The sequence below is a fragment of the Gracilinanus agilis genome, chromosome 1, assembly GCF_016433145.1.
Source record: "Gracilinanus agilis isolate LMUSP501 chromosome 1, AgileGrace, whole genome shotgun sequence".
Taxonomy (NCBI): domain Eukaryota; kingdom Metazoa; phylum Chordata; class Mammalia; order Didelphimorphia; family Didelphidae; genus Gracilinanus; species Gracilinanus agilis.
The window spans coordinates 505,206,257-505,230,055 of record NC_058130.1 but is presented as its reverse complement, the minus strand read 5'-3'; positions in this window follow the sequence as shown (position 1 = coordinate 505,230,055).

The following is a 23,799-nucleotide window of genomic DNA, read 5'->3' as shown; positions in this document are numbered from 1 at the left end:
CCCTTCCACCTTCCCTTCCTCCCTCCATCCTCCCTCTGTCTCTGTCTCTTTCTTTATCTCTCTCCCCCATCCTCTCCCCTTTGTGTGTATCTTTATCTCTCTCTCTTTCTCTGTCTCATTTCCTTGCTAGTAAAACAATTCTATAGCATATCCATTTGGGAGGACTTTATATTGACTAGTCCTTTGCCCATTTTAAGAAAAAAAGTGCTATCAGTAGACATTGTTTATTAATAAAAAAAAATAAATAAAAACCTCTGACTTCATCTGAGAGTTATTGAATGGATTTCCCCCAGTTTGGCCTTTCTCTCTGCAGAGCTTTGATTCTTTTTTTCCCTTCAGTACAATAAGGAAGGGCAGAATTTACCTTTATTTCTTTACAATTTAGCATCTTCCCATCCCAGTGTAGAGGGTTAAGTAGAGACAAACCAAGCTTCCCGTCCCTGCCACAGTGACAAGTGATTCATCTGATTGTTCCCAGGCTGATTAATTTGGCTATTGACACCTTAGAAATATAACTAGGAGAAGCCAGCAGTCTGTACTGCTCACAAAAGTATACACAGAGCGTTTGAGATAAATAAAGTGTCAACCGGGTGCTGCAGCCTCAGTGCAGCATCATTTTCAAATTTTCCTTTTTGAATTATTAAATAGACCATGTCAGAACAACTCTGATGATTATCCAATCCATATGCTTCAACACCAAGCTTTTATGTAATATCAAGCGACTGCAGTGATCAATTGGACCAATCATGGCGGCTCCCTCATTCTGGGAAGAGTTCAGCTACTTCTCTCCTACACTGCAGTGTCTTACACAGATATGCAGGCACCTGCCTCATGGCTTAAAGGGACGGTTGCTGCATTATCTTTCTGCCTTTTGGAATGCTGAAAGGTAGCAGTGTGTGTGTGTGCGTGTGTGTGTGTGTGTGTGTGTGTGTGTGTGTGTACATATACTTTGGGCTTTTTCATGCATTTCAGACATAAGCCATCTCTACAATCAAGCAAGCCTATATGTACATATGTGGTGATGTCAATATATTATGATACAACAAAACCACCTACCATTTTAACAGTCCAAGTGAACAGATTTCCATAGTCTCTCTTCCCACAGGAATAAAAAATGGGAGAGTGCATATTTCTAAAATGCAGCAATTGTGCAGTAGCAGAAGAATATGATTCTAGATCCTTTTGTTCCCTACATCTACAGCCATTGCTGGGACGAATGCAGGGATGAAATGCAGGCATGGAGAACAAGGTATAATTTATAAAACTTGATAAAATGATCATCTCTCACCTACACTAATGCACAGTTTATCTAGATAAATAACTCATAGAATGAATACTGGAGATGCCTTTAGGGTTTTAGGCATTTAATTAAAGTGAGACAAAATATTAACTGTCAGCCATCGGGATTTCAGTACCCTCCCCTGAAAAGGATATTCTTCTGCCTTGGAAGGCATCTATTTCAAGTGAACCTGAGATGGGAGTTTGCTGGTCCATGGGAAAAAGGCTATAAAATAAGGGGCATTGAAATATTCAGGACGCACTCACTGCTTCCTGAGAATGCACTGCATTCCTTGCCAGTCCACCTCCCACTTCCACCTCCCTGGGGTGTGTGGCTGTGAGGGCACTGGGGCCTCTCTTGATAATTACCAGTGATTGGAGATTTAAAAAAAAATCTCCCCAGTCATTTCACCATAGCCTCGGTGTGCTGCTGCCACTCACACTGACTGCAAATGCAGATAACTCTCTTTCTCTCCCTGGCATGTGATTTTGACGTTGGACAGAGGGAGGCAGGGCAAAGCAATGCCAGAGAACAGAGATGGAAAGATCCAACCAACGGGCCTCCAGGGAGCAGTGCCTTCCAGGACTAAGAAACAAGGAGACTTTATAGCTACTGTGCAATTTAACCCTCTCCACTCCCCCACCCCCATACCCCAGTTTCTTCAAAGATTCTGAGAGAGGCTGTATTTTTGTTTATTTTAGCAAGTTATTTTTGCTTGTCCAGCTGGATTTAGTGCTAAAGATACATCTTTTTTTTCTTTAAAGAATAAAATTCTATAAGGAGATTGGAGGACTTGTTAGTTAACATAGACTATTCTAGTTATATACTCAGTTTATATTTGTGTTTAGGGGGAAAATGAAGGAAATATGTTTTGGTATTTAGGCACACTTGGTTAAGATGACCCTGGCAGGTAGACTACCATTGCCCAGAATGAGTGCTAGAGTGATTTATTCATATTCTGTCAAATAATGTGTCAAGTTTTAACAATTGTGGTAATACACCCAACGTGTGGTAAGCTTTGACATACTGGCTTAGATACGTCCTTAAAATTTAATGTGCTACGGTATTGCTTCTATTTTGAGTTTTCTACATACCAGCATCATGTCTATTTGCACACGACCTATATTATTGTGCTGTAAAAGGCACATTGCTTATGCATAGACAGGCTGTGACACTCCTGAGAGAGATGAAACAAGGGCTAATAAGTACAGCAAAATGGAGAAGGAACTATTTTTAGAAGTCCTTTTTTGGGGCCATTGGCTCTTTTGACCTTGGAAAATTTACTCATTTGAGGATTTTTATATTTGGTTCTGTAAAATGATAGATATTGAAGTATACACTTCAGGGCTATGATAGTAGGAAATTGTTAGGACTTATAAAATATTTTCAAAGTCCTGCAGTAAAGGTCATATACAAATAGGCAAGTAGGTTATACAAGCATAAAGTTGGATGTTAAAAGAAATATATTGAGGCTATATCGTTTATGACCTTCACCTTCTCCCAGGGTGTTTGCAATCTCATACAATGGTTAGGATGGTGATGTTTGATGTATTTAATATAAACTCAAAATCCTAATGTGAAGTAGAAATTTGGGAAGGGTCATTGCCATGAATCCAAACTCATGAGACATATGGTGCTTTCCATAGATGGCTTCACTGATTCACTAAAGCCCTTACCCATCATTTCAGCCCTCGTGCAAGAGCTACGAAAGATGCAATTGGCATGTACCTCTTCTCAGTGGCCTGGGGAAGAGGTGAGAAGATGATGGGGGTGGGAGAAAATATGACCATTCCCGGTCTTGTTCTCCATAGATCATAGAAATGGACTTTTATTAATTACTCATCTTTTTGCCTTATTCCTCAATTCTCCTTCTTCTATTTTTATCACATTATTCACATAAAGAACCAATGAGCCACTGTGCCCTTACTTTAAAATCCCATTTTAATGAGATCCAGAACTAGTTTTCATTCCTTCAAGCTGAGCCTTAAATATTCTGTTTGTTAACACATTGTGAATCCTTCTAGAAATTGGGACAGCTTTTTCCCTATAGCATTTAATTTTTAAATAGCAAATAAAAGGTAGGATTTTTTCTTTCTTTAACATCATCAAAACACTATGACCAAATCCAGCATTGTCACTCTTTAGGGGCTAATATTATTTCAAAAAGCACAGGGAAATTTAAATAAATAGGTATCACTGAGTATAACTTGCAGGCAGCTGAGGGAAAGCGATACTGGTGCTTTATTTATCATGCAATACTTTGGAAATCAATAAATACATATGAAATAATTCAATAAATCAACCGAGGCTATTAAAAGAAAAGCATTGGATGCATGTTCAAGAGACCATTTAGATGGCATATAAATAAATTATCCATAGTATTTTCTGGAGAAATAATCATTAACCAAAAAGATATGCATTTCTAACCATTTTTTTGAACCTCAAGAATGTTTTACTCATAAAAATGACAACAGTGAGGTTTTCTTTTCTAAAAAATATTTCCTCATTGGACAACCAATTTAATTCACTAATTTAATTCCACCCCACCCTTGTTTCAATAACAACTTTCCTCTACCTGAAAACCTGACATTCAGGTCACCTTAATGTCACAGCCATCAATGTCATATAAGTTCAGGAAAGTGACTTGTCACATAAAAACTCAATACCAATAGGCAATAATATATTCCTCCCCTTCATACATGTCTGTTCCCTGCTCTTTCTCTCCATTCCCCACCAAGAAACCCTCTATTGGCTTTTACCCCTTTTCAGATATTTTTTCTTATTCAGAAGTAAGCATGATTTGTTTTGTAGTATTAAGGATAAAGGAATTGAAGCTGTTTCCTTATGTTTAAAAGTATACTTAAATGAATTTGGGGCAGGTGATAGCACAAATCAATGCAAAAATAGAGTTGTGACTGTTTCGCAAGGCTTTTTGGTATTTTCATTTTCTCTCTCTGTGCTAAATCCCCCCTCCCAGTTCACCAAGTGTAATCTGTGGTTCCCTTCAATGCACGTAGAAGAGATTGAGCAAGCAATTTTAGCTTGGATAAAAGCAACAACAGAAGCTCAGTTTGATCGTTGTAACCTATTTACTGTCCCCTATATAGAATATGACTATAAATTATAAGAACATATAATCTATTTTCACGGTCCCATAATGTCCAGATGATAGCAGTACTGAGTTAACAATTATCTTTTGTCTAATTCGTTTCCTTTTCTTTTTTAGCATTCATAGAGCACTTACTGTTTTTGTATCCAGACACTTTGCATTTTTAAGACTTTGTGGTTGGGTTATTTAAGGGTAACTTTTAATGTGAGTATAGGATACGAATACTCTCATTTTGCAGATGGGAACACTGAGACACGGAAGAATGACTGTACACAATATCATAGGATCATCTTCTTAATCAATCAGTCAATCACAAAAGCATTTATTAAGCACTTACTAAATGCCAGGAAATGTAGGTGCTCATGATACAAAACCAAATGTGAATATGAATCAGTTCTCACTGTACAATGAGAGCACTGGCTAGATAACCTCTAAGGTCACTTTTGGCTTTGATTCTATGAATTTTGAATTATAATATAACTATATCCCCTATGCAATTAAGACTGTGGGAATGCAACACACATAGGCACAAATACACAGAGGCCGGTAGATGTGCATTGTGTCCCAATTTAGGTCCTTGAATCTACTTTTTCAGTCTATATAATGTTACGTTTTGCAAAACCATTCAGATCTGACATTCAGTTGTTTTCCCTTGTTTGTGAGCATGCTTCAAAACCACTGGGTCATCCATATCCCAATCTGGTATTTTTCACCTACAGACTTGATATCATACTCACATACCTTTCTGAAAAAAAAACTGTGAGCAAACTTACTGTTCTGGTCCCTGATTTTAAATCTGCCAAAATCCAAGCAGCCTGTTTAGAGTTTTAAGTTTTAACCACACCAAATTCTGAGGCTCCCTGCTAAACAAGATTCTCTCTGTTTTACCAGTTTAACTCTGTGTATGTATGTGTAAAAAAAGACAGAGAAGAGAAGAGAGGGGGAGAGAGAGAGAGAAAGAGAGAGAGAGAGAGGTAGAGAGAGAGAGAAGCAGAGAGAGAGACAGACAGAAAGATAGAGAGACAGAGACAGAGACAGAGACAGAGACAAAGACAGAGACAGGGATAGATAGAGAGACAGAGAGAAGAGAGAGAAAGACAGAGACAGACAGAGACAAAGACAGAGGGGCGGGGGGAGAGAGAGAGAGAAAGAGAGAGAGAGAGAGGTAGAGAGAGAGAGAAGCAGAGAGAGAGACAGACAGAAAGATAGAGAGACAGAGACAGAGACAGAGACAGAGACAAAGACAGAGACAGGGATAGATAGAGAGACAGAGAGAAGAGAGAGAAAGACAGAGACAGACAGAGACAAAGACAGAGGGGCGGGGGGAGAGAGAGAGAGAAAGAGAGAGAGAGAGAGGTAGAGAGAGAGAGAAGCAGAGAGAGAGACAGACAGAAAGATAGAGAGACAGAGACAGAGACAGAGACAGAGACAAAGACAGAGACAGGGATAGATAGAGAGACAGAGAGAAGAGAGAGAAAGACAGAGACAGACAGAGACAAAGACAGAGGGGCGGGGGGAGAGAGAGAGAGAAAGAGNGGGGGGAGAGAGAGAGAGAGAGAGAGAGAGAGAGAGAGAGAGAGAGAGAGAGAGAAAGGGGGAGGAGAGAAGGAGGGAAGAAGGAAGAGATGGAGAGCATGAGCTTGCATGCCTTTCCCCCAGGCCATACTATGGCTTCATATACTTAATTCACTGAGCAAAACATAAAAATGAAAATTCCTAAGCTTTGACTCCTAAGAAGGATTTTGGTCTTTGTTCCAAGTTATCAAATGTTCTCTTAGAATAGGGCATACCAATTTTCACTTTTTGCTTTGCATCATCCTTGTGGGATAAGAATTCTCCGTTAGCACTTGTCAAAGCAGATAAAAGCAGGAGAGTTGAAAAACAAGGCATGCACTCTTTCGAGATGCTTTGTATTTTCGAACAGAAAAATGAGCTTTTGCTGTAGCCTATTTCCTATTGCCTATTTGCTTACCCTCAGTCTTCTCCCCTTCACACCCGAGGAAGCAAACACTGTCCCTGTCAAATAATAAATGAGGCAGAATTGGTGACTTGCATGTTTGTCAACATAAGCAAGATCAAATGATTGCTCAGCAGGAAGAAGCCACAGGAAATCCAATGATTTTTGACTAATTAGCAAAATAATAATAATGTCTCCCTAATGATTACCTTGTACTGGGGTTGTGGCCTTTAATCAGACAGCTATTACACTAAGGCAAAGGACTTTGAAGGCAAACCAGTGGTTTCCTTGAAATCCTTAACTTAGAAGATTTCTGACAAATCTTCTGAAAGATAGAGTGTTCTTTTGTGTTGCTGGCATAATTAGAAATGAGGAGCCCATTTTTGTGAGCTAATTCTTGAGAAAGCTACTTTTGATTCGAGTTCTCAATCATATTTTTTTGTTTTTTAAGAAAAATAAGTTATGTATCTTTTTAGGACTCATTTAAGGTCTAATTTAATTCTCGGATTTTCTTGATGGTTTTCTGGGGAGAAATTGGTTTTATATGTAACAACCTAGGAATAGTTCTTGATACATTCCCCAGATTGCTGGTTGAAAGTAGCAGTGCCGGATGGAATGTGCTGGTTTTATTTTATCATATTTTACATGATAACATAGTTTACACACACATATATACATATGCATGCAGACACATGTCCATACACATACACATATATACACACACACAAACTGAAGTGGTAAATGAGCCGGTCAATTCAGTAAATCTCTCCTGGATATTTCTTGCAAGATTTTGGGAAATTGTTTGCAGACTGACATGGTAATGGAGGGTGTCAGCACCTAGCAGGTCAGAGGTCTTTTACTGAGCTCCGTGGGTGATGTTGCGTGGGATCTGATCATGGTATTCCTGGCTCAGTCTAAGCTGCTTGTCTCTCACTTTCCTATAGGCTGGATTTACACCTTAAAAATAGAGTTCAAGTATTAGCAAGCTTGAAATCCAGTGTGTGTGTGTGTGTGTGTGTGTGTGTGTGTGTGTGTGTGTGTGTAAAATGGGAGAGGCTTTACCTGTCATATAGAGCCTGGCTCACTGAAAGCTACAGTGCTTGGTCTACAATGCTTTGAGAACTAAAACTCATGGAATTTTACAAAGCACAGTAAAAAGAAAAAGGAACCAGTAAAGCTGATAAAATGATTAGAAGGAAAAGTGAAAGAATCTCTTTAGAAGCAACTACAGCAGAGTAGGTGCCATGATTAATTAGGGTTGTTGTGGTTGTTTTAGGATCAGTAAGCCCCTTGGTTTTTACTAATTATTACACGGTTCTTGATACTTGTACATGATACCTGTAATATTTGTGGCACAGAATTGCAAAAAAAAAAAAGATTTCCTATACATTTAAATCTCCAAGGACATTTTTTTAAAAAGGCTTGCTGTTCTAGAATTGTTTTTGCTTGAACTTAAAAGACTTAAATCCCTTATAGTGGCAGGTCTTTGGGTTCACTTCATCCCATAATGCCACTGGGAAGCTTTTCTGACAATCTCTGCCCAGCCCTCACCATCCCTTGTCCACCTCCTTCATAAAAAGGACTGTGAAAAGGAGAAGAAAGGCAAGAGTAGCATCTTGTCTTTGTTTAACCCAGGAGAGGAAAGGCTAATAGGGAGAAGCAGAAAGGGAATGAGGAGATAATGGTGATAATGGGGGACAAGGTAATGAGAAGGAGGGGCAGGGAAAGTGGCCAAGAAAAAGAGAGCAATGTTGATAGTGTGCAGGGAGGAGATTACTTTAATGAGCTGAGAGGCTGCCACCACCAAACAGATGTTCTGAGTTCTTGCTCCCATCTCTACCACTCCCTGGGAATTCCACCCAGATTCCCCCGAGGGTTCTAAATACTGGTATAAGAAATACTTGAGGGGGAATAGCAGGATCAAAGTGTGATTTTAGACAGATTTACCTCGCACCTATGCACAGGATAGGTATGGTCACTTGAAGGAGAGAGAAGAATTAATCTGGGCAAAGGAAATTCCAGGGAAGGAAGAGAAAGGGATGGATAGGCAAACTTAAAGAGAGGGAGGGAAGCATAAGCTAAGAAGATAGAAGAAAAGAAAGTAACCATGCCTTGTGATGATCCAAGTATTGAGAAACTGAACTAGAAAAGTGACTGGGTGAGTAGAGAGAAAGAAATGGGTAGGAAAGATATTATGAAGGCAACATTGAGGACTTGGGAACTGATACAGTGTAGGGAGAGTGCATGATGGAAACAAAAGGGTCTAGGAGGTTTGGTGAGTACAAAAAACAAAACAAAAAAACAAATCCTTGAAGGAGAGTCGCATAGAGAAATTCTCTCTCTCTCCTTCTCTCTCCCTTTCTGTGTGTGTGTGTGTGTGTGTGTCTCTCTCTCTGTGTCTTCTCTTCTCTCTTTTTTCAAGATAAGTAGAAACAGAAAGAGAAAAGCAAAAAAGGGAGTATCTCAGTATCACTGAAAACGGTAAAATCCAGCTCAGGACTGCTTTGAGCTTATAAACCAATGGTTCTCTCCTTTGATGGCATTTACTCATGAAAAATTATTTAATTCTATCCTTTTGATTCAGCACTTAAAAATATTAAAGTGGGCATCTATGATTTAAGGAGATACTAAAAAAGAGCCAAAGAAGAATCATAAAAAATAATAAAAGTATCCCTTCCACATTGTATCTTTCTCCATCTTGGTTTCAATATATTGCAGGTCAGCCTATGACCAAATACTTAACTCAAATTTTACAAAAGGTAATGTAAACAACCCATAGAAGAAAAAGAGAAAAAATTAGACTTCTTCTCTGGTATGAAGGGAGGGCCAAAAATATTACATAGACCTAACTTCCAAAATGTATAGGGTTGTGAGGTAGCAAGAACTTTGAAAGTTAAGGTGAAATGCAAAAGGAGATGGGATTCTTTTTGGTTAGAGAAAGGAAGTCTTTTGAAAACACAAAGAATTTCTTGACAATAGAGAACTGGACTTTTCCCCCAGAAGATTTTTAGTATGGGAAAGATAAAGAAGGGCAAATGCTTTTCATTTTCTCAAGACACATTAGAAGGCTATTGAAAAAATTGTGTACCCACCCTGAAGGTCCTTCACTATTTTTCATATTCCATTTAAAATATTCTTAATAAAATTTCATTTTTTATAATTTTCAATCATAAATTATTTTTAGATTGCAAAGAAAACTTTTTTTTGTCTCTTCAACTAGATTTTAAGTTCTATGAGCACAGGGCCTCTTCTGAAGGTTGTATGACTGGAGAGTTCTCCACAAAGAACACAGATACTTTATTTAATTTACAAATTTGATATTATCCATTCTTATGCTTTAAAAATACTCTGAAAATTCTTTTCAAATAGACACAGGTTTGCAGAAAAAAACAAGATACGCATGGTTTAGGGGAGATAGCATTTGACTGAATGAAAAGAAATGGGTTACAGTCCAAGTTTTATCACCAACAATTTGCCTGTGGTAAATTGCTTTGCCCTTCTGGGTTTCAGCTTCCTCATCTGCAATATGAAAATCGTGGACCACTTCTTTCTCATCCATCCTTTTATTTCTCCTCCCATAGCCACCACCTTCATGACCTCCCAGGTGAACTTTTTTCAATAACTCTCTAATTGGGATCCTTTCCCTAAATCTCTTCCCTCTCCAACCCAACCATTCATAATCCTAAAGTTAAGATTTGGCCATATTATTCCCCTTTTCAAGAAATTCCAGTGCTCTAGGATAAACCATAAGTTCTATTGTTTGCTTTATAAAGCTTTTTTACAACCTACATCCAAACTTTCTTTCCAACCTGTGTTCCATTTCTGAATTCTATAGTTCAACCAAACTGTCTGGAGATAATATTTGCAAAGCACTTATCACAATGTCTGGCACATATAGGGAACTTTATAAATAGCTGTTCCCTTCTCTGCCCCTCTCCCCTTTTACTGTGTTTTGTATGTAAGACTTTATTTCTTGTTTCTACTCCTTGGCACTTCTATTTCCTTTGCTGGAATGTACTCCCACCTCACTCCAGCCTCTTCGAATTCATGATCCCAGATAAATGAAATCATTCCTGATGTCCTAGGAACTAGAACTGTCTCCTCCTCAATGTATTTGTGGTTGTTTTTCAATTTTGCCCAACTCATCATAAATCCATTTGGATTTTCTTAGCAAGGATACTACGGTGGCTTGTCATTTCCTTCTCCAGTTCATCTTATAGACAAGGAACCTGAGGCAGAGTTAAGTGACTTGCCCAGGGTCATACAGATAGTGTCTAAGGCTAGATTTCAATTCAGGAAGATGAGTCTTCTTGACTCTAGGCTTGGCACTCTATTCCCTAAGCCACCTAGTTATGCATCCTCCACAATCTATTTATCATATATATATATATATATATATGTATTATCTTATTCATATGTTATATATGCTTGTTTATACAATATAATCAAGTTGTCTTCCTTGTTAGTTTATAAGCTCCTTGAGGGCAAGTACTGTTTTATTCATTTATTTATTTGTTTTTTCCTTTAATCATTGAATCCTAGGGCTTGGCTCAGTGCCTGGAATATAATAGATACTTAATAAATATTTGCTTCTTGGCTTGATTAGATGACCTTTAATATTCATTCCAGTTTTTATCATTCTATGATTTTAATAAGTTTTTTCTATTTTTCTATATTTGCCTACAGATTCCCATCTTGTGTTGGGGTCAGGACTCAGCCTGCTTCCTCATTCTCAATACCATTCTTCCTTTTTTTTCCCAAAGAGGGCAAATTATCTTCTGGTTCTAAGTTACTTTATTTTATAGCACTCCTACTCTGATATTCCTCCACAAATGCTCAATTTTCCTCTCTTTCTTCTAATTTATAGAATCAAAGAGCTAGGGTAACCGAGTCTTCAAAAAAGATTTAGTTCATTAGAAAAGAAAAAAAAATTCTTTTAAGTCTGAACCCCTTAATTGCATCATGATTTTAACATTTATTTCCTGTGTGATTCACAAGTTACTTATTTTCTCTGGTCCTTAGTTTAACTTTTTGTAAAATGAGGTTGTCATGTTAAAAAATCTCTGCAATCCCTTCCAGCTTCAAATCTATGGTCCAATGATTTCTTCCAAAGTTCTTTTGCTTTTTTGCAATTTCAAAAAGGGAAATTTTCATTCTCCCAGAATCCAAGGTCTCTGCATTCTAGCTTCTTTCCAAGAACCACATTATGGCCACAGTTAGAGGAATAGTTCTTCAGTAAGAGGACAGACTTAATCACTTCTCAATATGTAGAAAACCTTATGAAGAACACAGGCAAAAACATTCCTAGTGATTCATCAGAATTTTGAAAGTGAAAGCATTCCCATCTTTTCTCTTTGAAGAGCAATACAGATTTTCCAACAGGGAAAAACTAGAGCTGGAAGAAGAAGATTGGCAATTTTTACTTTGTATAATTTTTGTGACAAAACAAAATGATTTCTGTATCATTTGTATGACAAATTGTACCCATATCTTTGGAATTTTGCAAATTTTGCATCAATCATGTACATTTTCAGTCATTTTCATTGAAATTTCATTCTATTTATCTTGTTGACAAAATGAAAAGCAATTTTTGTTTGCTAATGCTGCTTTTCCCTTGTTGCATAAAAAATGTCAATGGTAAAAGGATGTGGGTTTTTCTCCCTGTCTCTGAGACACAGCCCAATGTGCTCATTTAGATACATGGCATGTCCTTGAAATTTTGTCATACTTTCATTTTATGTGTAAATTTGGGTTCTTTATTTATTTTAAAAACCATGCTGCTTGGACTTATTTCTTACCACATATCCTAATTAAAACATCCTTAATAAAATATTGGTGAGATCAGAGAGACATATGCACCAAAGGCAGCACACTAAATTTAGCTGCCAAGTTGTCAGACTGGTGTTTTATTGTATTTTGTTTTATTTGTGGTAAGGCATTTTATGCTATTATTTTTTAAAGTAGCATTGATGCTTTATCTAGTTCCATAAAAATGAGATTTGTGTCTAATGGGCCCCCAATTTTCAAAAACAATCCCTACCATACAGTTTTAACTTGCCATTAAGGCTTTGCCTACCCGACATAAAATGAGGGTTTGTGAGGAATTACTGGTGCATGCAGGGTGTTAGTTTTTTAATATGAGCATCAGTTCTACCCTACAAGGCATTTCATCAACACTTTGCTTTAGACATTATGTTCTGCTGCTTTCCAAGCAACATTTCTAGGCAAAACCCAGGCAGCTTCCCACCCAGGTTTATTTTAGCACTCTTCTTAGGAGACAAACAACACTGAGGCATAGAAAACAAAATGACACAAAAATTTTCAAGGATCTCCAAAATATTTAGGTACTTCAAAGACCCTCTGATCCCAACTCATTCACATTTCTTTATTCTGTGAGATTTTCTTCCAAGATCTTCTATAAATTCTCTACCACGATCTATAAACTTTCTTCTGCTTCTCTGAGTACCTTGAGTTCCCAATGTAGCTAATAGAATCAATATGTCCCTTTACCATGGTCATCCAAGAAAAAATTTTAAAAGGCAACAACAAACAAAATATATAATGTTAGGGATTTCTAGAGACTCTAAAAGTATTAAAGTAGCCATGAGAATTATATTTTGGAAATGTTGTAAGATCAATCACTCAACATTTAAAAAAAAAGCTCGCAATCCATTGTACTAGGTACTATATATTCTATCCCTACAATTTCAACATTCGTGTGATGACACCTCAGAATTCAATGGCAGCCCAAGTTAGTGCTGGTTTTATACTTTCTTGGAGCATGGATTCAGATCCAGAGAAATTTAAATCCAATTTTAAACCTCACTAATGGAAATTCATTTGTAATATCAGCCAGGAGAATTCTTCTAAACACTGAATAACTTCAAGTAAATACTGAAAATCAAAAAAGTTTATCAAGTAACTCTGTTGGGGTACCTACTGCAAATGTTAGAGTTTTCAAAATTCAAAGAAATGACTAGCCATATAGTCATACTACAAGACAAAGATGAATGTTGCCTTGTCCTAAATTAATTTAATAAAATTATTATCTTATAGATATCTCATCAAGAACAAGTGATCATAGATGAAACATTTTCTTTTTTGATGATGCTATTACTAAGCTGGTAGATTAGAGAGTTATTGTAAATATATTTTACTTGAGGCTTGTGAAACATTTGATAAAGTCTGGCCTGCTATTCCTTTAGATAGAATAACATGAGCTAGATGATAGTACTCTTAAGTGGATTTAGGATGAGTGATTGACTGAATCCAACAGGTTATTAATGACTCAGTGTCAACATTGAAGGTAGAATACTTCATGGATCTGTCCTTGGTTTTCTTGTGATATTGGAAATTTTTTATCAGTGAATTGGATAAAGGCATGAATGGTATTTATATTTTCATAGGGTACAAAACTGGAAGAGTTGGATAGTACACAATGACCAAAGTCAGGATTCAGAAAAACTTCTCAACAACTTAGAAAATGGAGCCAATTCTAGTAGCCTAAGAGTCAATGGAGAAAAACATGAAGTCTTACAGTTAGGTAAAAAAAATCAACTACAGAAGTACAAGGTGGAGGAAATATTCACATATAGCAGTTCTGACAAAATATAACCATAGGGAAAAATTAATCTTTCTTTTTATAGAGGAGGTAGAAGAGAAGGAAGTAAGAAGCTCAACTTTTGACCTTTGTAGCACAGTGTACTAACCTACTAGTTCAGCTAGACAAATCTACAACATGAAGAAAGCGAGTTAATACAACTTATTAACTTACTCCTCTATCCTAGAAATCTCCTAGAAACATAGGACTTGGAGCTGAAAGGGATCTCCAGGATCATAAGACAGAATTGGTTATCCAATTCCATTTATGTCATTTATAATTGACATTATTTTATATATATATATATATATATATATATAATTGACATTATATTACAGCAAATTGAGTAATTTCAGACACGTTATTGGAAGGTTGGCATAGACTGATCTCCAACCTATATATAGGTAATGGAAGTATTCTTGAATTTAGGATCAAGGCATTCCTTTCAAGCATATTCTCTATTCTTCTGGTGGATCCCTTGCTCTGGACTAACATTTTCTTACTTCTGCATGAGAATCTCTGTGTTTATGAAGTTGATATTGAAAGGAGATGTGTCACTCATTTTCCTTTACTTTTTTTGGAGAACCTAAAAGCATATTGAGTGGACCCTTCCCCTGGCAAGTTCTCAAATGATCCAAGACCACAGATCCACTGATACATCATTGGACCAGAAGAGGGAACAAGTTGTAAGGCTGTTCTTCAGAAAGATAAGTCCTTGATTTGTGTTGTCTAAAATTAGAGACATGACAACCTAAGGGAAATCCTGGGCTTCATTCTTTGACATGGAGAAAATTGATTACATTTTACATGTATTTAATTTGCTATAAGTCTTTCATCTCAAATAATTTCAAAGAAAAATATATCATGGGGAGACAAGAATGAAATGATAAAATATTTATTGATTGCTTACCATGTGCAAAGGTCTTTATTAAGTACTGAAGATAGAAATCAAAAAGTGAGATAATTCCCATTCTCAAGGACCTCACATTCTAATTGACAAACACATATAGAATATTTCAGCTGCAATTTAGAAGGAAAACTTCCCTATTCCTCAGGATGCAGTATCAAAGTAGATAAGTAATATCTCTTTTTTTAAAAAGTAATTTCCACTGGTAAATTCAGCATTTAGAAAAGACAAACAATTCGGTACTGCCAATGGATGTGGTGACAAGAACTTTCTTTTCTAAGTCTTTAGTAGTTATGGGTGTCACAGGAGTAGTCACCAGGCTGCGTTTCCACAGGGGTTGTTTCTAGGGATGATTGCTGTGGGCACTATGGCAGATACATCTTGGAATGCCTCCATCAAAATCCAAGGAAAGATGACACTCAAGATTGTAGTGATTCAATTTGTCTGGCATATGTTGCCTCTTGTTTTTCCCTGAAAGTATCCTGCTCATTCAGCTAGACTGACTTGCTAAGAATAACAATTGGTTGGTAGTTGGTAGGGATGGTTATCACCTTTCCACAAAAACTTGCTTCCCTAAATGATGGCTATGAGGACAAGATTAACGTAAAAATCATCAAAATATTTTGCTTCCAAAGTATCAGCAAAAATGATTTTATTGTTCAAACTATGTCTCTTAATCAGACATAGCAATATGAATCTGTAGTATTATGTACACAATAGGCAAGCATATCTATGAAGTAATATAGACAGTGAGAGGCATGGTACATGAAAAGACCTTGGTTTCCATGCAGTCTTTGCTATTTACTACCTATCTGATCTTGCGTACACTTACCTCTCTGGGCTTGTTACCTTATCTATAATATTGGTGTAGATCCTCTCCAAGGTTCCTGACTCTTTGATTTCTTTAACTTTATTTTTTCCAATAAACAAATATGTATGTTCTCTCCCTCTCATCTAACCTATTGAAAAAAATTAAAATCAAAGTTGAACAAAAAAATTCCATATTGTCCACAACCCAAAATACTCATTTTATTATGTACCTTGAATATTCCAACAGTCTGTCAGGAGGTGAGTAACATAGTTTATCAGCAATACTTTGGAACCATAGTTGTTCATTGTATTAATCAGGGTTCTTAAGCCTCCAAAGTTGTTCTTCTTTACAATGCATGTTGTAGAAATTGTTCTTATGCTTCTACTCACTGCATTGTGCTTCAAAATGAAAATGTACCTCATTGACATCCTCTTAAAATAAGATAATGTGTCATTTAGATTCAAAGCAATAACAAAAGTGAGTGAGAGGGAGGAATCTAGAGATCGCTTTTGTCAAATGACATATTTTAGAAATCTTTGTAGAAGATTTGGAGAGTGATTTTAATGTTCTTAGTCATCTTAACATGGAAGTTTCAGAAAATGTCTCCACAATTTTCTTAAGATCTCATGAAAACATTAAGAGTTTTCTTTCAGATTATTTGATAGCTCTAGGCATAAAGAAGGGGATGGGACACTGATGGTTTTGCAGTTTTATGGAGGAAATATTCTTCCTCCATTTCACACAGAAAGAAAATGATGCTCAGTAGGACTAAATGACTGCTTTTCTTAACCACACTGTTTTGGAGGTGATCATTATCCTGTCTCTGTTTTCACTACTGCTGGAATTTTTTGTTTTTGTTTTTCATTTCAAAGACCTAGATGGGGGGGGGGGATTAATTAAAACAAATGCAGTTTTAGAAATGGGGAACAATAGAAATCCACTGGAGCCAGAAAAATACCAAGGTGACTAGATAAACTTGAACTTCTTACCATTTGGGTTCAGAGAATAAATTAAATCAGCCTGTATCTAAAAGATATTAATTTTCAGCCAGGATGAATTTTGTTATTCATTCAGAGAACTCATAACAATTATACACTTTCATTTTGATGCTCCCTTGTTCAGTCTGAGGCCTTTGTAGTGCACTATTCAATAAGCAGAGGTAAGGAGCCATTCTGTATTTTTCCCCAGGAATATTTATTTATTCAGGAATTAGGTTGAGGGTTGATGAACCTACTGCACAGCAAAAATTTCCCTAGTTCCTCATTTGTATATAGCAGGCAGAAACCACCTGTTCAAGTGAGCACACAGTGTGCATAGAAATCAAGACAGAGCAGCTTCCTTCTTCACCTAGGTGAATTGTCCACAGGTTCAGACATCAGAAATGCAGCAAAATATTTCCTTTCTATCTAAGGCTTGTCCCAAAGAGCAGCAAAATAGCATTCCCTATTAAATACGTTTGATGCTTCCCTAGGAAGTCCAGGGGTCACTCACTGAGCATGCCCTGGGGTTTTTCAGAGAGAATGAGATTACATAATTTAGGTTTGGGGAGTCAGTGGGAGAGTAAAAGCAAGCTCAGAATGAATGAATAAAGACTGGAGTTTGGAGCCCATGGGAAGCACTGTACGACTCTTTTCATTTGTCTTATTGTGCAGCATCCAAATTTAATTCTTTCTCATATCTACTGTGTATTGTTTCCATTTTAAAGAATAGTTGGTAGCACTTCTTGAAAGAGGACAGGGTGGATGTTGATGCTGCTTTTTTCCCCTTCTTCTTGTCTGTCCTTGACTAAAATACCTAGCCGACAAAATTAAAGGGTTTACTGCTGGGCTTATCATCAGAGGACATCTTTGCATTTGGCATCTACCTAAATGTATTCTTTTTTTGTTGTTGTTAGCTTTGGAAATGCTTAGGCAACTAGATGAAAGTTCATTTTTATTTATTTCAGAGTTCCTAATTATCCAGATACCCATCTGAAAAAATGTCACTGAATTCAGTACTGAAAGTAACTGACTACTCTTTTTAACTATCTATCAGATGAAGAAATAAATCTAAGGCCTCCGTGACTTGTGCTTGCTGGAGAACATATGGCAGTTTCTGTTGGAGGACAAAGTAACCCTCCATGTACTTGCCAAATTCCAGTTAGAGTTATTACATCCTCCTTATCTAAGGCTCCCTGTAGTTCTTCACTACCCACGGAAAGATGCCTGAGCAGTGCTATTGGGCCTGAATGACGAGATGCTTGGGGCATAAAGTGGTTTGTGATTTTCCTAAGGGAAAGACTTTATAAAAATGTGGACTATTCTTATGGTGCGGCAGATGTGCAGATGACAACGACTGGAGCCCAGCTCTCTAGAATGCTGACAAGTGCAGTTGAGCCAGCAGTGAATCAAAGTAACATTGCAACTGAGCCGTTTGGCTTTGAGCTTTGGAGGAAGTTGGTACATTAGAATGCATGACTGCCATCTCCCATGGCCTTTCACATAGAAGCAGGTTGGGCTAAGAAAGCTGAGGGATTTACATTTTAAGAGTATGGACAGAGGGGAAGCAGAAACAGCAAAACTGGGCAACTAAGGATTAATGGTCTTTATATTACTCCATTGCATGTCAAAGAATTACAATCATAATCACAAAATATATTAGAGACAGAAGAAAACTTAGAAATAATCTAGTTCAATGCTTTCATTTTATAGATGAAGTAACTGATGGCTAGGGATGTAACTAACTTTCTTTATTTAATAAATGTTTAATGAATGAAGACCCAAGATCACAATGGGGATAGTAAAAGAAATATTTACTGGTTATCAGCACTGAGACTTCTACTGGGTAGGTATGAATGACCATGCTGACTCTGGAAACTTCTATTTCATAAGAATATCATTCATTCAACTGAGTCTGTTTATTACAATTCAGCCTTTAACATTCCCATGCTCAAAACATAAAAGATGTTGAGAGATTCAAAGATAATAAAGCAGAATGGCCTCATTAATGCTCTGCTAAGAGATTAAAAAGAAAGCAGAAGACACAGCTCAAGTCCCTGAGGACCTCTTGGTTTTGTTAAAAAAAAAAAAGATTTATATATATAAAGAATGAAAGAACATAAAACTCCAAGTAATCTTTGCTCAGTTTTGTGGGAGATAACTCTTAAATGCTGTAGATGATGAAAGGAAGAGTATCATTTATGGTCACAGTTGTAGGAATTGTTATTGTCATCATTGCAGTAGAAATAGTAGTGGTAGTAATATTAATATAATATAATTAGTAATAGTCATCATCATATTTTCCTCCTTTTCAACTTCCTCCTCCATTTTTTTGTAGAAATATTAATAGTAATGCAAGTAATTTAGCATTGGTAGTTGTCAATATCGCCTTTGTTCTCTTGTCTTCATCGTTATCCTTCTCATCCTCCAATTTAGTAGAAATAGTAAGAGTAGTCATTATTTTTATAGTTGTCCTTGTTGTCATCATAGTGTTAAGTTAATGTGCATGAAATCTTCATTATATAACACTTTGGCTGGATTTCCTCTATCCTGTCACCTAACACCTTATAGAAAAGGTTGTACTTCAAGAATATAATAATAATAATAATAATAATAATAATAATAATAATAATAATAATAATTCACACTTATGTAGTGTTTGTTTCAGTTTCCATAAAGTATCTTATTCATATGATTTCAGTGGAACCTTATATCAGCCCTGTCATGTTGGAAACAAAGAGATTATTTTCTCTTCTTTCAGTTGATGAAATTGTCAGATCAGAGAAGTTAATTGACTTGTCTGAGGTCACACAGTTTGTGTCAGAGAGGCTAGGCAAAACTTCATGAGATAGGCTGGACCTGAGCTAGCCTTCAAAGAGAGGTTGTATTTGGATAGAATATTATTTTTATTCCTTTTCTTATTTTGCCCTTTGGTTTCCTTTTTCTCGAAGACTACCACAGTCCTCTTTTACATACTTCTAGTTGCCCTAAATATGTTTGGGCACTCAGCCTCTTTTCTTTAACCCTCTTCCACAATTCAGCTCTGTATATATATATACACACTCTGAATTTATATGTCATTTTCCTGGTGCCATAGATAGAGCACCAGGTCTAGAGTCCGTAAGACCTACATTCAAATGTGACTTCAGTCACTTACTAGCTATGTGACCCTGGACAATTCACTTCACCCTGTTTGCTTCACTTTCTTTATCTGTAAAATGACCTTAAGAAGGAAATGGCAAAGCCACTCTAGTATCTTTGCCAAGAAAACTCCAGTTGGAGTCATGAAGAATCAAACATGACTGAAACAATGGAACAGCAGCAATACTCTTAGAATGAAAGCTCCCTGAGATCAGGGACATTATGGTCTTTCCTTCTACTCTCCATCGCTTAGCATTTAATAAAATTCTTGTTGATTTATATATATATATATATATGTATGTATGTATAAAAATGTTTAAAAACTGCATGAAGTTTTTGCATTCTAATATGCATTTTAAACAGTGAATTTGAAAATCTGTTCTCCCATTTTTTATGTTTGAGTAAATCACTTATTTTTTCCTTTATTTTTTAAAATTTATTTTAATTTATTTTAAACCCTTAACTTCTGTGTATTGGCTCCTAGGTGGAAGAGTGGTAAGGGTGGGCAATGGGGGTCAAGTGACTTGCTCAGGGTCACACAGCTGGGAAGTGTCTAAGGCCAGATTTGAATCTAGGACCTCCTGACTCTAGGCCTGACTCTCAATCCACTGAGCTACCCACCTGCCCCTTTATTATTTTTTAGATGGGATGTTCCTTGAAGGGAAGTGCCTTCATATAATAGAGTTCATATTTTAATCAGAAGCTTAATCCCTCCTCTAGGTGGTATACTGATATAAATATTTATTCATGTACATTCTCTTGGAGAGGAGTTTAGAATTAAGAATAGTCTTGAGAGTTTATATATACATATATATATATATGTGTGTGTGTGTGTATGTGTGTGTGTGTACATCTCTGTCTGTCTGTCTATCTATCTATCTGTCTATCTATCTATCTATCTATCTATCTATCTATCTATCTATCTATCTATCTATCTATCTGAATACTGCCTTCACAGAGGCTAATCCAAGGCTCTTCTCCATGTTTTTTAAGTAGGTTGCTAGTGACTGGTGAGCAATGCTTGCTTTTAGTGTGTCAGCGAGGGGGTTAACAGGGGGATATTATCCCTTCTACACATAGGAACATGCATTGACAGCTCTGGTGAGAAAAGGGGATTTAAAATGAGTCAGAATTAAGCACAGGGTTACATTGCTTGAGTATGAGTTTAAATTTGCTTCTCCCCTATCTCATTATCAAAATAGGTAATAGCTTAACACACTGAGACACCTTGAAAGCATATACACATAGCCCAGAGTTGGACAAAGTCATAAATTCAATGTGTTGTTTATCTAGAGAAATTTTATTAGCATTTCCTCTAGTATTTAGTTTTATTTATGTCTAGCAATGCGTTCCTGGCAAAAATTCTCATATTTGAGGTTGCTATTATGGTTTCATCAACTAATATTATGTGTGTGTTTAATATATGTGATAGCAATAATGAAAAAGAGGAATGGAATGTTAATATACGTGGGCTCCCAAGAGAGCAAGGGTGCACTACAAATACACCACTGTCGCATCAAAGCAACATTTCTTTTGAGCTGAATAATGCAAATTAGGTTTACCTCTATCCATATCTCTCTCTTTTTAATCGAAATAACATATTTTGAAAAAGAAATGAAATGTGGGTTGTCCTTGTTTTCTTCCTGAAAAGTAGGCCTCCCTAACAAAGCCACTTTTTTCTGGCTGTCAACATTTCTTACAAATCATGAAATGCTTTTTAAAGCCTGTTAAATTAGAAGGTGGAAAATCCCAGTTAATTTGGGTAGCTTAAGCTTCTGTATGCTACACATTGCCCCCTTCCATAGTTATGGAGATGAATACATTAAGCACTTGGTATCGAGTACCTTGGACAGCACTCTTAGTTGTGATTGGGAAAACTAGCTGTGGGCACAACATATATCCTCATATTTTCCTTGCTTTGTTGTTTCCTGCAGTTTTTCTTATTGTCCCTCTGCTTCTCTTGTCTTTCCATAAGCATTCTCCCCAAGTGTCTTTTCCATTTGGAATCTGTTTTATCCCCTCTCCAGGAATATTGATCCTCTGTCATCGAGACCACCTGCTTCCCAGTGCCATAGCCTCACTGTCAAAGGCTATTATTACATGTAGGTCATTTCTGATTATTCTGATGCTGGCTGCTCTGTTTTCCCAGCTGATGCCATATATATATATATATAATTTGTAATATATCACCAAGAGCTCAGTGGGTCTGAGTATCCACTGCATATAAAAAGTAGCTGGGTGATTGACCAATCCCTCTCAGGTCAAAAAACTCTGAGTACCCAGTAGTTGAATAGGCTATTTAAAAGAAACTCAAAGTTAACTGTTTTTCTTTGTCAGGTCGTAGCAGTGGTGAGGAGAGGGTGACAGACTTTTTTTGACAGAGCTAAAGGTTTAGAAAATATCTTTGTCAGGTGCCANATCACCTCTCCAGGAATATTGATCCTCTGTCATCGAGACCACCTGCTTCCCAGTGCCATAGCCTCACTGTCAAAGGCTATTATTACATGTAGGTCATTTCTGATTATTCTGATGCTGGCTGCTCTGTTTTCCCAGCTGATGCCTTATATATATATATATAATTTGTAATATATCACCAAGAGCTCAGTGGGTCTGAGTATCCACTGCATATAAAAAGTAGCTGGGTGATTGACCAATCCCTCTCAGGTCAAAAAACTCTGAGTACCCAGTAGTTGAATAGGCTATTTAAAAGAAACTCAAAGTTAACTGTTTTTCTTTGTCAGGTCGTAGCAGTGGTGAGGAGAGGGTGACAGACTTTTTTTGACAGAGCTAAAGGTTTAGAAAATATCTTTGTCATGTGCCATAAAAGTCACAAAGCCATTTCTATACCAATAAATGTCAATGTACACTTTACAGTCTGTGAGCCACACACAGTAACAACTAGCACACATATAACGCTTCAAAATTTGTAAAATTGTATATATTACATATATACATAGAATATCTATCTACATCTACATAGTTATACATATATGTATAAATGTAGAATATCCAACTCTATCTGTACTCTCATTTTGTCCTCAGAAACTATGATTGTGCCCATTTTTCAGATGAGTAAAATCATGCTGGGAGAGGTTAAATACGATGCATTTAATAAATGAGCATTGAATTAAATGGTTGACCTGGAATCAGAATTTTATCCTTCTTGAGGCTTGACCTCAGCATATTTTTAGTATAACAATGAGATAAAGTGGTGTAACTATGTGGGAAATTTCAAAGACTCTTCAGTAATACTGAAATTTTAGATCCTTTCAGGCTCTAAAGTTCTGCAAGAATCTATCTTATCCAGTATATTCTAAGCTGTGAATGTCCATCAAGGCAGTTCTTTTGAATGATTCACATATCACCTCAAAAAGGTCATTTTAAAGTAAAATAAGGATAATCAAATGGAACTATCTTAGTAGGGTTTTAAAGGGAAAACATTGAATTAATTGAATTATATAATTCAATAATGTAACTATGTCATAGAAGATAGAAAGTTGGTTTCAAAGCCAGGGAGATCTGGATTCAGATCCTCTTCCTGATACATACTGACTATGTGACCCTGGATACGTCATTTAATTTGTCAACACTCTAGGCAACATTCTAAGAATATGAGTTGCATAAAAGTTTCAGTCTTGTATTAGTCAAAATTTTCTCACCTGGGGATTTTCTTTAGCAATGTACTATCTTCCTTTTAAAGCTTCATAATAACATCAAGATATAAAGTCCTATTGCTCTAGAGTACAGAACATTTGCTTTCATATTCTTAAATTCTTCCAACACCTCTAATTGTTATTTAAGATATTTTATATGCTGCCCTCAGACGACTCTTCACTTTTTTACCTTAACATACTTCTATTCATGCTTACTGAAGCCCAGTCAAAATGACTTCTTACTGTTTGTCACATGATAAGCCATTTCCTATATCCATGCTTTTCCTCTGGCTTTATCCCATTTCTAGAACAATCTTCCTCTCTGCCTCATCCTCTTATAATCCTTAGTTTTTTCAAATTCAGTT